The 10,919-nt window shown below is 44.0% G+C and overlaps 1 pseudogene; it reads right to left on the minus strand.

Annotated features, from left to right (window-relative positions):
- Positions 1–1,286: 1,286 nt before the first annotated feature.
- Positions 1,287–3,448, minus strand: LOC111976131 (sphingosine 1-phosphate receptor 3-like; annotated as a pseudogene).
- Positions 3,449–10,919: the final 7,471 nt, after the last annotated feature.

The following is a 10,919-nucleotide window of genomic DNA, read 5'->3' on the forward strand; positions in this document are numbered from 1 at the left end:
CCTAGCCAAAACCATGAAAAACAGCCCCAGACATTATTTCAGTATTCCTCCTCCACCAAACTTTACAGTTGCACTAGCGTTATCCTTGCATCTGCCAAACCCAGATTTGACAAACTGACTTGTTGGAAAGATGGAATCGTATGACGTTGCCATACTGAAATTCACTTAGCCTTTCAGTATGGGTCATTCTACTGAAAATGTTTGTCTACAGAGATTGCTTAGCTGTGTGCTCGATTTTCTACACTGGTCAGCAAGGGCGTAGCTGAAATAGCCAAATCCACCAATTTGAAGGGATGTCCACATATTTTGTAGTGTATATATTTTTTACATTTAGCTCGACATTAAATTACTTCAACAATCAGTGCGGATAAAGCAGCTTGCTGTGGAACGCGTAAGCGATTTTAGCTGTATAGGAAAGTTATTAGAGCACATTTTAACAGCATGGTTTAATCACAATGAAAGACAAACACACACTGTGCTGTCAGTCACAGTTTAGGACACAAGATGCAACATCAATTTTGAGGGAGAGAGAATGGAGGAAGCTTCCTTTGAAGCGCTGTGCATCTTGTTATGACATGCATTATCTGAATTTGGCCCACAGAATTATACCTACGGAGGAGCGGGTTCTATAGAGGAACTTTAAATGTCTTTCAACTTCCGAGTTGGTTTATTAACGTTGTAGTATTGCAAACGTTAGCTAGCTAGCTTGTGTGTGCAGAGCAGCACTAGAATTAAAAACACGTCTTACCTTTTTGTAGTTAATAAATCCATTGTGAAATGTGATAACTATAGTATCCTTAACTAACATTTAAAAAAGTCAATCCATTCTTCTCCAATAAACATATCTCTCTAACATCTGAATTACTCTTGTAACATCGTCAGTAGGCTACAGTAACCCAAGCTTCAAAGGGGAGGGGCAGATAGCCTACACAAAGTTTTACAGCTGGCAGGCAGAAGCTGGAATACATTTCTGAGTGACAGCCACTTCAGGCACTTCAGATTGAAATACTGTCAGACTGATTTGTAATAGACTGTCATAGACCCAATAAAAAAGTAATAAAAGGGGTCACGGGTCAAAGAAACGTGAGAACCCCTGCTTTACAGCAAGTTCATCAGTACAAACCTCATCCGAGTGTCTACCCAAGGTCTCTTCAGTCAATACTTTCACCAATGCATACTGAAATAGCCCCAGTGTCCATGCCTGTACAATGCCCACTCACAGCATTGCCAGTTATCCATGCAGTGTGAATCTAGCCTGGTCCAAGATCTGCATGTGCTTTAGCCAACTATGACAGACATCGCATGATAACGATAGTCAGAGGAGTTGGCTAGACTACTAGAGCACATACAGACCAGTCTACAGTGAATTAGCTGTCAAATCAGAACTTGCTGAGGGACGGCAGTGCACCAGCCTTGACCAGCACCGCTGACACCAGGTCGGCCGGCCCTGGTTATTAGAGTTCAGGGGCGTGGTCACCTTCCCCCGGGTCAGAGACTTGGCAGCCCCCGTTATCCTACTCCCTCCTCCACCCACACTGGACTTGCTGTTCTCGGCCGTGGGGATGACTGTCCCCAGGTGGGGGTTGCCTGCCATGGAGGCTGGGGCCTCCAGGTGAGGCTGACAGCAGCACAGCAGCCTGAAGAAGGCTGCTCTCATCTCCATGCTGGACAGTGTGTAGATGAGGGGGTTGACGGCTGAATTGAGCACGGCCAAGGCGATGAACCAGTCTACATGGTAGAGCACTGGGCAGCGCTCAGGGCTGCAGCCCACATCCAGCAGCAGCAGCAGGAACAGTGGGGCCCAGCACATCACAAACACCCCCAGAACTATTACCACCGTCCTCAGCAGGGCCAGTGAGTGCTCCGAGGGCCTGCTGCTCACCCTCCGCCCGCTGGACGTCACCAGGCGGTAGATGCGGATGTAGAGGATGATGATGGCCACCAGCAGGGCGCTGAAGACGCTGATGCAGAAGGCCACGTAGCTCTTGTCATAGAGCGGCAGCACGGTGGAGCAGGAGGCCAGGTGTTCCAGGCAGTTCCAGCCAAGGGAGGGCAGGGCGCTGAGCAGCACCGACACGGCCCAGCATGCCCCCAGCAGTCCCAGTAACCTCCCACGCCCCGCTGCCTCGCACGGACGCAGCCGCACCATGGTCATGTGTCTCTCGATGCCAATGGCCAGCAGGCTGAAGGTGGAGGCGCTGAGGGCCACGAACATGCTGCCCTCTCTTGCCAGCCACTGGGCCGGTGTCAGAAAGAAGGTCTTGCCGCCAGAGGTGAAAATGTTGACCACATAGGCCACCCCGGCCAGCATGTCAGATAGGGCCAGGTTACCGATGAGGAAGTACATGCGGCTGTGGAAGCGTTTGTTCCTCCATAACGCCAGCAGCACTGTAACGTTCTCCAGCACGATGAGGATACAGATGAGGAGGAGGACAGCAGTCTTACAGACCCCACTGCTCCTCGGCCGACCCCACTTCCCAGAGTGGTTGTAGTGGGCCACGATCACAGGGTTCATCCCCTCCTCAAACACATTCTCCATCCTGCCTGGCCCTGGCCTTCCCCCTTCACGCAGCAGAGGGCGCCACAACACAGCAGACTGCAGACAGAGGATCTACTGACATCTGGCACTGTTGTTATCACACTCTTTATTGGGAGCTGTTGGATAAAATGTGTTAAAATGAGTATTGCTAATTAAGTAAGAACTTTATTCTGATTGAAATATTAAATATGCTGATTAAACTCATGGGAAGTTAGTCAAATAATTATAATAATACACTGATACAATAATTTTGTGTCACACCTCAGTTAGTTTGAAAACTTTTGTAGCCTAAAATGTATATTCTATGGTAATGTTTAAATTAATAATGATAAAATCATAAATTCCATTTAAGATTAGATTTTTTATGTAATAGTATTTATATTTGTATTCAAATAAGTTATTTAGGAACATGTGGATACATACTATTCTCCATATTTGATAGAATGTGTTTCTCCCAATCTTCCCATTTTAATAGAATTAGACTGAAGATGTCATGGATGGTAATTTACATGTTCCATAATTACTTCGAGGCACTTTTAAATCCTTATTTCTAACGTTTGAAACATTTATGTTCACTGTGCCACACATATCACTAGAATGAAACAGCATTTTCATCATTGTTATGAAAAGGTGAATTTAGTTCAAATTATAAAGATCAATCAATCAATCTTACCTGTCAYACAGTTTACAACTCCATCGCAGATAACTTGTAGCATATGGATATTTTCTTGACAGATATGGTCATTAAAAAAGCGGTGCTTCAATAACCAAATATTCATTGTGTCGTGGCATCGATTCCATATTTTATTCCGGATATTAAAAGTCGCAATATAAATAAAGCTGTTATTGTAGGCTAATTCCCGCTAGAGTTTCATTCCGATAAAGCCCACAACTCCATACGTCGAACTCTTTAGTGGTCCTTCTGTGACTTCTCTGAAACGTTCAACTAATTTCTCCCCAACCTGGAATAGGGCGGGTTCATCCCGTATTCCCAAACCCATTCTCAAGCAATTAGTATAAGAGAGTCATGAGCGGCCAAATATCGAATGGGATGCTGAAGTTTGACTAGCTAAATAGAGCAAGGTATCACTTACTGTAGCTGGGGTGGAGAGGTTTGATTTTTAATTACTTTTAGACTCCGGTAGTCTCTGTGTGTAGTTTTCTATGTCAGACGTCATTTCAACGTCTAGTTTTGATTTACATTTGGTTGAGTTGTAAACGAACGTGAATTCAAAGTTAATTTCACCATGTAATTGGATTTAGGTTAAAAGTTGGGTGAAAAAAAGATTAAATTACCTTATGTGACTTTTTGCAAAATCCAWTTTTTTGCAATTTTTTGACTTTTTGCAAATCCAATTKTTTTTCCATGTTGATTCAACGTCTTCACAGATTTTTMGGGTTGAAATTAAGTGGTTTGTTTTTTCACTTTTTTGGTTCCATTACACAGTAAATGCCAAGGTAAATTACTAGTTTTAGGCTAGAAACACACTTAACTGTCTCCTTGTGTGTAACGCTGTACTTGTCTTTGGTTGCCTACCATACATACAGTTTCGGAAAGTATTCACACCCCTTGGCTTTTTCCATATTATAAAATTGATGAAATTAAAAATGTTCCTCATCAATCTACACACAATACCCTAGAATGACAAAGTTACAACAGGTTTTTTAGGAATACCTTATTTACATAAGTATTCAGACCCTTTGCTATGAGACTCGAAATTGAGCTCAGGTGCATCCTGTTTCCATTGATCATCCTTGAGATGTTTCTACAACTTGATTGGATTCCACCTGTGGTAAATTCAATTGATTGGGCATGATTTGGAAAGGAAAACAACTGTCTATATAAGGCCCCACAGTTGACAGGGCATGTCAAAGCAAAAACCAAGCCATGAGGTCGAAGGAATTGTCCGTGGACCTCCAAGACAGGATTGCGTCGAGGCACAGATCTGGGGAAGGGTACCAAAAAATGTCTGTATCATTGAAGGTCCACAAGAACACAGTGGCCTACATCATTCTTAAATGGAAGAAGTTTGGAACCCCCAAGACTCTTCCTAGAGCTGGCCGCCTGGCCAAACTGAGCAATCTGGGGAGAAGGGCCTTGGTCAGGGAGGTGACCAAGATGCCGATAGTCACTCTAACAGAGCTCCAGAGTTCCTCTGTGGAGAGGGGTGAACCTTCCAGAAGGACAACCATCTCTGCAGCACTCCACCAATCAGGCCMTTATGGTAGAGTGGCCAGATGGAAGCCACTCCTCAGTAAGAGGCACATGACAACCAGCTTGGAGTTTGCCAAAAGGCACCTGAAGACTCTCAGACCATGAGAAGCAAGATTCTCTAGTCAGATGAAACTAAGATTGAACTCATTGGCCTGAATGCCAAATGTCATGTCTGGAGGAAACATGGCACCATCCCTACGGTGAGCATGGTGGTGGCAGCATCATGCTGTGGGGATGTTTTTCAGCGGCAGGGAATGGGAGACTAGTCAGGATCGAGGGAAAGATGAACGGAGCAAAGTACAGAGCGCTCAGGACTTCAGACTGGGCCGAAGGTTCACCTTCCAACAGGACAACGACCCTAAGCACACAGCCAAGACAGTGGCTTTGGGACAAGTCTCTGAATGTCCTTGAGTAGCTCAGCCAGAGCCTGGACTTGAACTCAATCAAACATCTCTGGAGAGACCTGAAGATAGGTGTACAGCGACACTCCCCATCCAACCTGAAAGAGCTTGAGAAGATCTGCAGAGAAGAATGGGAGAATCTCCCCAAATACAGGTGTGCTAAGCTTGTAGTGTCATACCCAAGAAGACTCGAGGCTGTAATCGCTGTGTTTCAACAAAGTARTGAGTAAAGYGTCTGAATACTTATGTAAATGTGGTATTTRCTTTTATTATTATTTTTATCCAATTTTTGCRTTMTCATTATGGGGTATTGTGTGTAGAATMATGAGGAAAAAAACTGTTTAAGCCATTTTAGAATAAGGCTGTAACTTTACAAAATGTGGAAAAAGTCAACGTGTCTGAATAATTTCCGAATGCACTGTATTTGTTACTATTCAAATGATTTCCTCTCTCTGTCTCTACTTTTTGCAACAGGTATTTTGCACATTGTGAGTCATTCCTCAAATCAAATGTACGCCCATACCACAACCATCGAATCCACTTTGAAATGGCTCACATACACACATTGCCAAACAAAGGGAGAAAAAAGATTAGCTCGGATGAAACTAACACAAGGTGATATAAAACAAACAAAATAATGTTCATGCTCGGATGGTTTGTTTATTTGCCTTCTGAGATATTCTCCCAGCTGACAGGTCAAGAAACAACAGTTTGTAAACCTTCATATCCATGCTTTGATCAGACATAGTTTTTCATGTTCAGAATGAAGAATTCATTTTTCTCTTGGCCCTTCCTGTGTGTGGGATAGGTTACCCCTCTCCCACTGCCCTGCCTGTCCACAGCAGATGAGGTGACACGGTCACACACATTCTCTCACACAGGATCATATGGTCACTCACACTCTCTAAATTACAGGATGTGAAGTTTCTCCCTGGCCTAACACATTGTGACATGAACTGGCTGACTTGAACAGAATGACCAAAACAGGAGGGACAGGGGACACAGAAAAACTACAGCTGAACATTTTGGAACTTGAGGCAGACATTCTGAGTGCTGTGTCTGACCCTGTCACCTCAGCCCCACCCCCGTCCCCCTCGTCCCCATCCCCCTCTCCACTTCGCAGTGGGCTCGCTCCCATATTGTGTTGATAGTCCAGGCAGCACATTCCTAGTATAGTATTCCCCAGGGAAAAGTGGCCCAATCTATTATTATGACCGTTAGATAGTACACTGGCAGGAAAATGCTAAGTGGAGAATTAGGTTGCCATTGCATGCCATTTTCTCGGCTGCTTGCTACATTTCTCAAAATACAATTTTATTGTCACATGCTTCGTAAACAACAGGTGTAGACTAACAGTGAAATGCTTACTTACAGGCCCTTCCAAACAATACAGAGAGAATTTTTTTGAAATAATAGAAAAATTATAACACAAGGAATAAATATATAATGAGTAATGATAACTTGGATATATCCACAGAGTACCCGTACCTAGTCGAGGTAATCAGAGGGATAAAGTGACTAGGCGACAGGATAGATAAAACAGTAGCAGCAGCGTATGTGATGAGTCAAAACAGTTCAAAAAGGGTCAATGCAAATAGTTAATCAATAGCTACCAGGACTAACTATTTAGCAGTCTAATAGCTTGGGGGTAGAAGCTGTTCAGGATCCAGACTAGCTGCATCGGTACCGCCTGCCGTGCGGTCTATGACTTGGGTGGCTGGAGTATTTGACAACTTGTAGGGCCTTCCTCTGACACTGCCTGGTATAGATGTCCTGGATGGCAGTGAGCTCGGCCCCAGTGATGTACTGTGCCGTACACACTACCATCTGTAGCGCCTTGCAGTCGGATGCCAAGCAATGGTGCACCTGTCGATGGTGCAGCTGTACAGTATTCACCTTTGGAAAACAACACTGCCTCCCCAAAAACAAATCCAAGACTCTCGATAGAGAGACTCTCTCAGTAAAGACTCTCTAAACGATCAAAACGGTATTATTTGTCATCTAGTGCAATGGCACAACAGATATGTATTGTAACCATGAAAAGACATGATGCATTATCTGTTTGTCAAAGAGGAATTGGTACMAAATGGCAATCAAACATTTTATAGAAGTGAGTTGTATTCTTGTTCTCCGAATTAAAGTAATATCTGAAAGCAGTAATAATTTTCTACTATTTATCATTGCAAAAGTGTTCCCGATCGATAGAAGGTTGCATAATTAATGTTATAAAGGTGTACTATAGGCCGAGGGTAAACATTAATCAAATGAAGTCCATCAAAAGTACTCAGGTCCAAGAAGGTAGTTACTACAACACAAACTGTGACATACGCACAGTAGTTAGACCTACAATAGGTTGTGAGGCTATACTTGGCTAATAAACCCCTCCAAAACATTATCGGGCCTCTGCAATAGGTCCAGAGCGGTTTGAACAGAGAGGCTGAGAATGGAGGGAGAGATAGAGACTGAGCGAGGGGAATTGAGGAGGAGAGGACGGATGGGACTGAGCGCAGACAACTGAATAGGAGGAGAGGGGGATGGAGAGAAGAGGGGATAGAGACTGCGAGAATGTGTATGAGGCTGTGAGAGCAAAGGATTGGGTAAGAGAGGGTAAAGGGGTGGAGGGGACTGTGAGATTTGGCTGTGTAAGTGAGTGTGAAGTGTTACAGGCGGTCTGGCCCTCTCACACGTCAGCCCCAGGTCCTGCAGATTAATGAATGGCACCCAGCACTGTTGACTTTACCCTGACCGACAAGATATGTGCAGACACTCTGACAACTCATTTATAACCATATTAAAACACACCAGAGCTCTTGTTGTTGCAAGCATAGTGATTTCCTGGATATACAGCATGGCGCCGTTGGGAGAGGAAATTCAGCTATGGGTCAAGAGAGAACATTTGGGGTTTTCAAGAGTCTAGGTTTACAATCGTGTGTTTGTGTGTGTGTGTGTACGCTTATGCTTTTGTTGTGTACGTGTGTGGCACTGTGAGTTAAGGCTGTCTGACGCACAGTTTGGCAGTGAGTTAGCTTGTTTGGAATTTAAAGTTTAGTGGGAACTGGGGGGGTGGTTCTATGGTGGAAAGGGAGGCCCTCTTGTGCCTTCACCTTTCTGCCCCNCCCATCTACCCTCTCTCCTTTCCTCCTCCGCTCCTCACTGAAACAGTTACACAAGAATGAAACATGCTTCTCAACCAACCCTCACGTTCTCAATGTTTACCCTTTGAGTTTGGATTTCATCAGACTTGTACAGGATATCCTGGAACTCTGACAAACACAACATTAGCACAACAGATAGGATTTTATCAGAGAAGTATTATTTTAGATCACTGTGAGGCCAGCATCTGTTTCTCCATCACATTTCAGTCAGTCTGATATCCCTCTATAGGTGGTCTTGATTAGAGCTCTYAGAGCTGATAGTCTATCTGGACCTGTATACCTAACAGTTATCTGGACAGTATGTGGCCCCTACAGGGTCCAGGTGGCAGACAGTCTGAGGAGCAGCCCTGCTTCACTCCTGAGATAGCTATTTATATTGGTTGGTTGGAAATAATGACATCAAAGGTACATAATGGAGAGGTATGTGTACGTGACTGCAGGTTGAAGTTTCCTGTAGGCACTTAACAGTAGGCAGTGGCACAGATCTAGGATCAGCTTATCCTCCCTAGATTCTAACTGTAAGCCCGTATGTGCTTTTTTTGTATGGGTACAGAATGTCACTGAAATTTTCTTCGAAAAATCWAATTTTCTTCCAGAAAGTGGGTTGTCGAGGTCACTTCCTGTTCCTGAAAAGAAGTAATCAGTTAACAGGAAGTCTGATGAGAGAAACAGATGACAAGATGGATGAAAGTTTACTCAACTGAGCTGTGTAGATTTCCATACTGAGCAAAACAATCAGACAGCAGATAAAAAACACAATCAAGGTGAGCAAAGACATTGATTGGTTGATGATCTTACGGTGACAATGCCTTGTTTATGTGCTAGTCAGAACTAGGAAACTCTGACATTTCCGACTGTCTAACTGGTTGTAGTTCTACACGTGCTGCGTTCAACCAGTTGGCAAGTCGAAAATCCCAGAGTTTCCTAGTTCCAACTAGCTCATAAACGTGGCACAATAGACGGAGGAATGAAGAAAAATATTTTTGAAAAAAAGCAGAAGATAATGTACTGATGAGAGTTTACTATGTTGAGTTTAATGTGGTAAGAAACCAGTGGAAACTGAGCTTAAAGTTTAGTGACCCAGCAGGGAGGTTTTAATAGCAAACAAAACATAATAATAAAATGTCCTATTACTCAAAAATTGACATTAAAGTGCTTGTGAACATGGTGCTACAATACATCAAAATAAGGTTTTTTATTATCACTGTCCCATCTTTGACCCATCATTATCTTCTTTCACATGTAATCTGTTGTCGGTTAGAACATACATTTTTTGTGGCCTTCATTTATTTTCCTTGTGATCATGGCCTTAAACACTAAATAAAGTTCTGGCCTTTGCCTTACCAAATAACTTAAAAATAACTTGGACCTCAGTCATGTAAACAAGCCTGCCCTTTGATTCTGCCCGATTCTCTCAGCACTGCTACGCTGATGCCTGGGAATGCTTGTATATCAAATCAAATCTTTATTTGTCACATTTGTCACATGCGCCGAATAGTGTAGACCTTACCGTGAATTGCARACTTACAAGCCCATAACCAACAGTGCATTTCAAGAAAGAGTTAAGAAAATATTTACCAAAAGTGATACAATAAAGTAACAATAACGAGGCTATATATATATATACAGGGGGTACCGGTATGGATTCAGTGTGCGGGGGTTCAGGTTAGTTGAAGTAATTTGTACATGTAGGTAGGGGGGAAGTGACTATGCATAGATAATAGTCTGGTGGCCATTTGATTAATTGTTCAGCAGTCTTATGGCTTGGGGGTAGAAGCTGTTTAGGAGCATTTTGGTCCTAGACTTGGCGCTCCGGTACCGCTTGCTGTGCGGTAGCAGAGAGAACATTCTATGACTTGGGTGACTGGAGTCTCTGACAATTTRTTGAGCTTTCCTCTGACACTGCCTAGTATATAGGTCCTGGGTGGCAGAAAGCTTGACCCCAGTGATGTACTGGGCCATACGCACTACCCTCTGTAGCGCCTTACAGTCAGATGCCGAGCAGTTACCAAACCAGGCGGTGATGCAACCGGTCAGGATGCTCTTGATGGTGCAGCTGTAGAACCTTTTGAGGATCTGGGGACTCATGCCAAATCTTTTCAGTCTCCTGAGGGGGAAAAGGTGTTGTCATGCCCTCTTCACGACTGTCTTGTTGTGCTTGGACCATGATAGTTTGTTGGTGATGTGGACACCAACGAACTTGAAACTCTTGACCCGCTCCACTACAGCCCTGTTGATGTTAATGGGGGCCTGTTCGGCCCGCCTTTTGCTGTAGTCCACGATCAGCTCCTTTGTCTTAATCACATTGAGGGAGAGGTTTTGTCCTTGCACCGCACTGCCAGGTCTCTGACCTCCTCCCTATGTTGTGTCGTTAGCAAACTTAATGATGGTGTTGGAGTCGTGTTTGGCCATGCAGTCGTGGGTGAATGGGGAGTACAGGAGGGGACTAAGTACACACCCCTGAGGGCCCCAGTGTTGTGGATCAACATGGAAGACATGTTGTTACCTACCCTTACCACCTGGAGGCGGCCCGTCAGGAAGTCCAGGATCCAGTTGCAGAGGGAGGTCTTTAGTCCTAGGGTCCTTAGCTTAGTGATGAGCTTTGTGGG

The sequence above is a fragment of the Salvelinus sp. IW2-2015 genome, linkage group LG16, assembly GCF_002910315.2.
Source record: "Salvelinus sp. IW2-2015 linkage group LG16, ASM291031v2, whole genome shotgun sequence".
NCBI classification, from domain to species: domain Eukaryota; kingdom Metazoa; phylum Chordata; class Actinopteri; order Salmoniformes; family Salmonidae; genus Salvelinus; species Salvelinus sp. IW2-2015.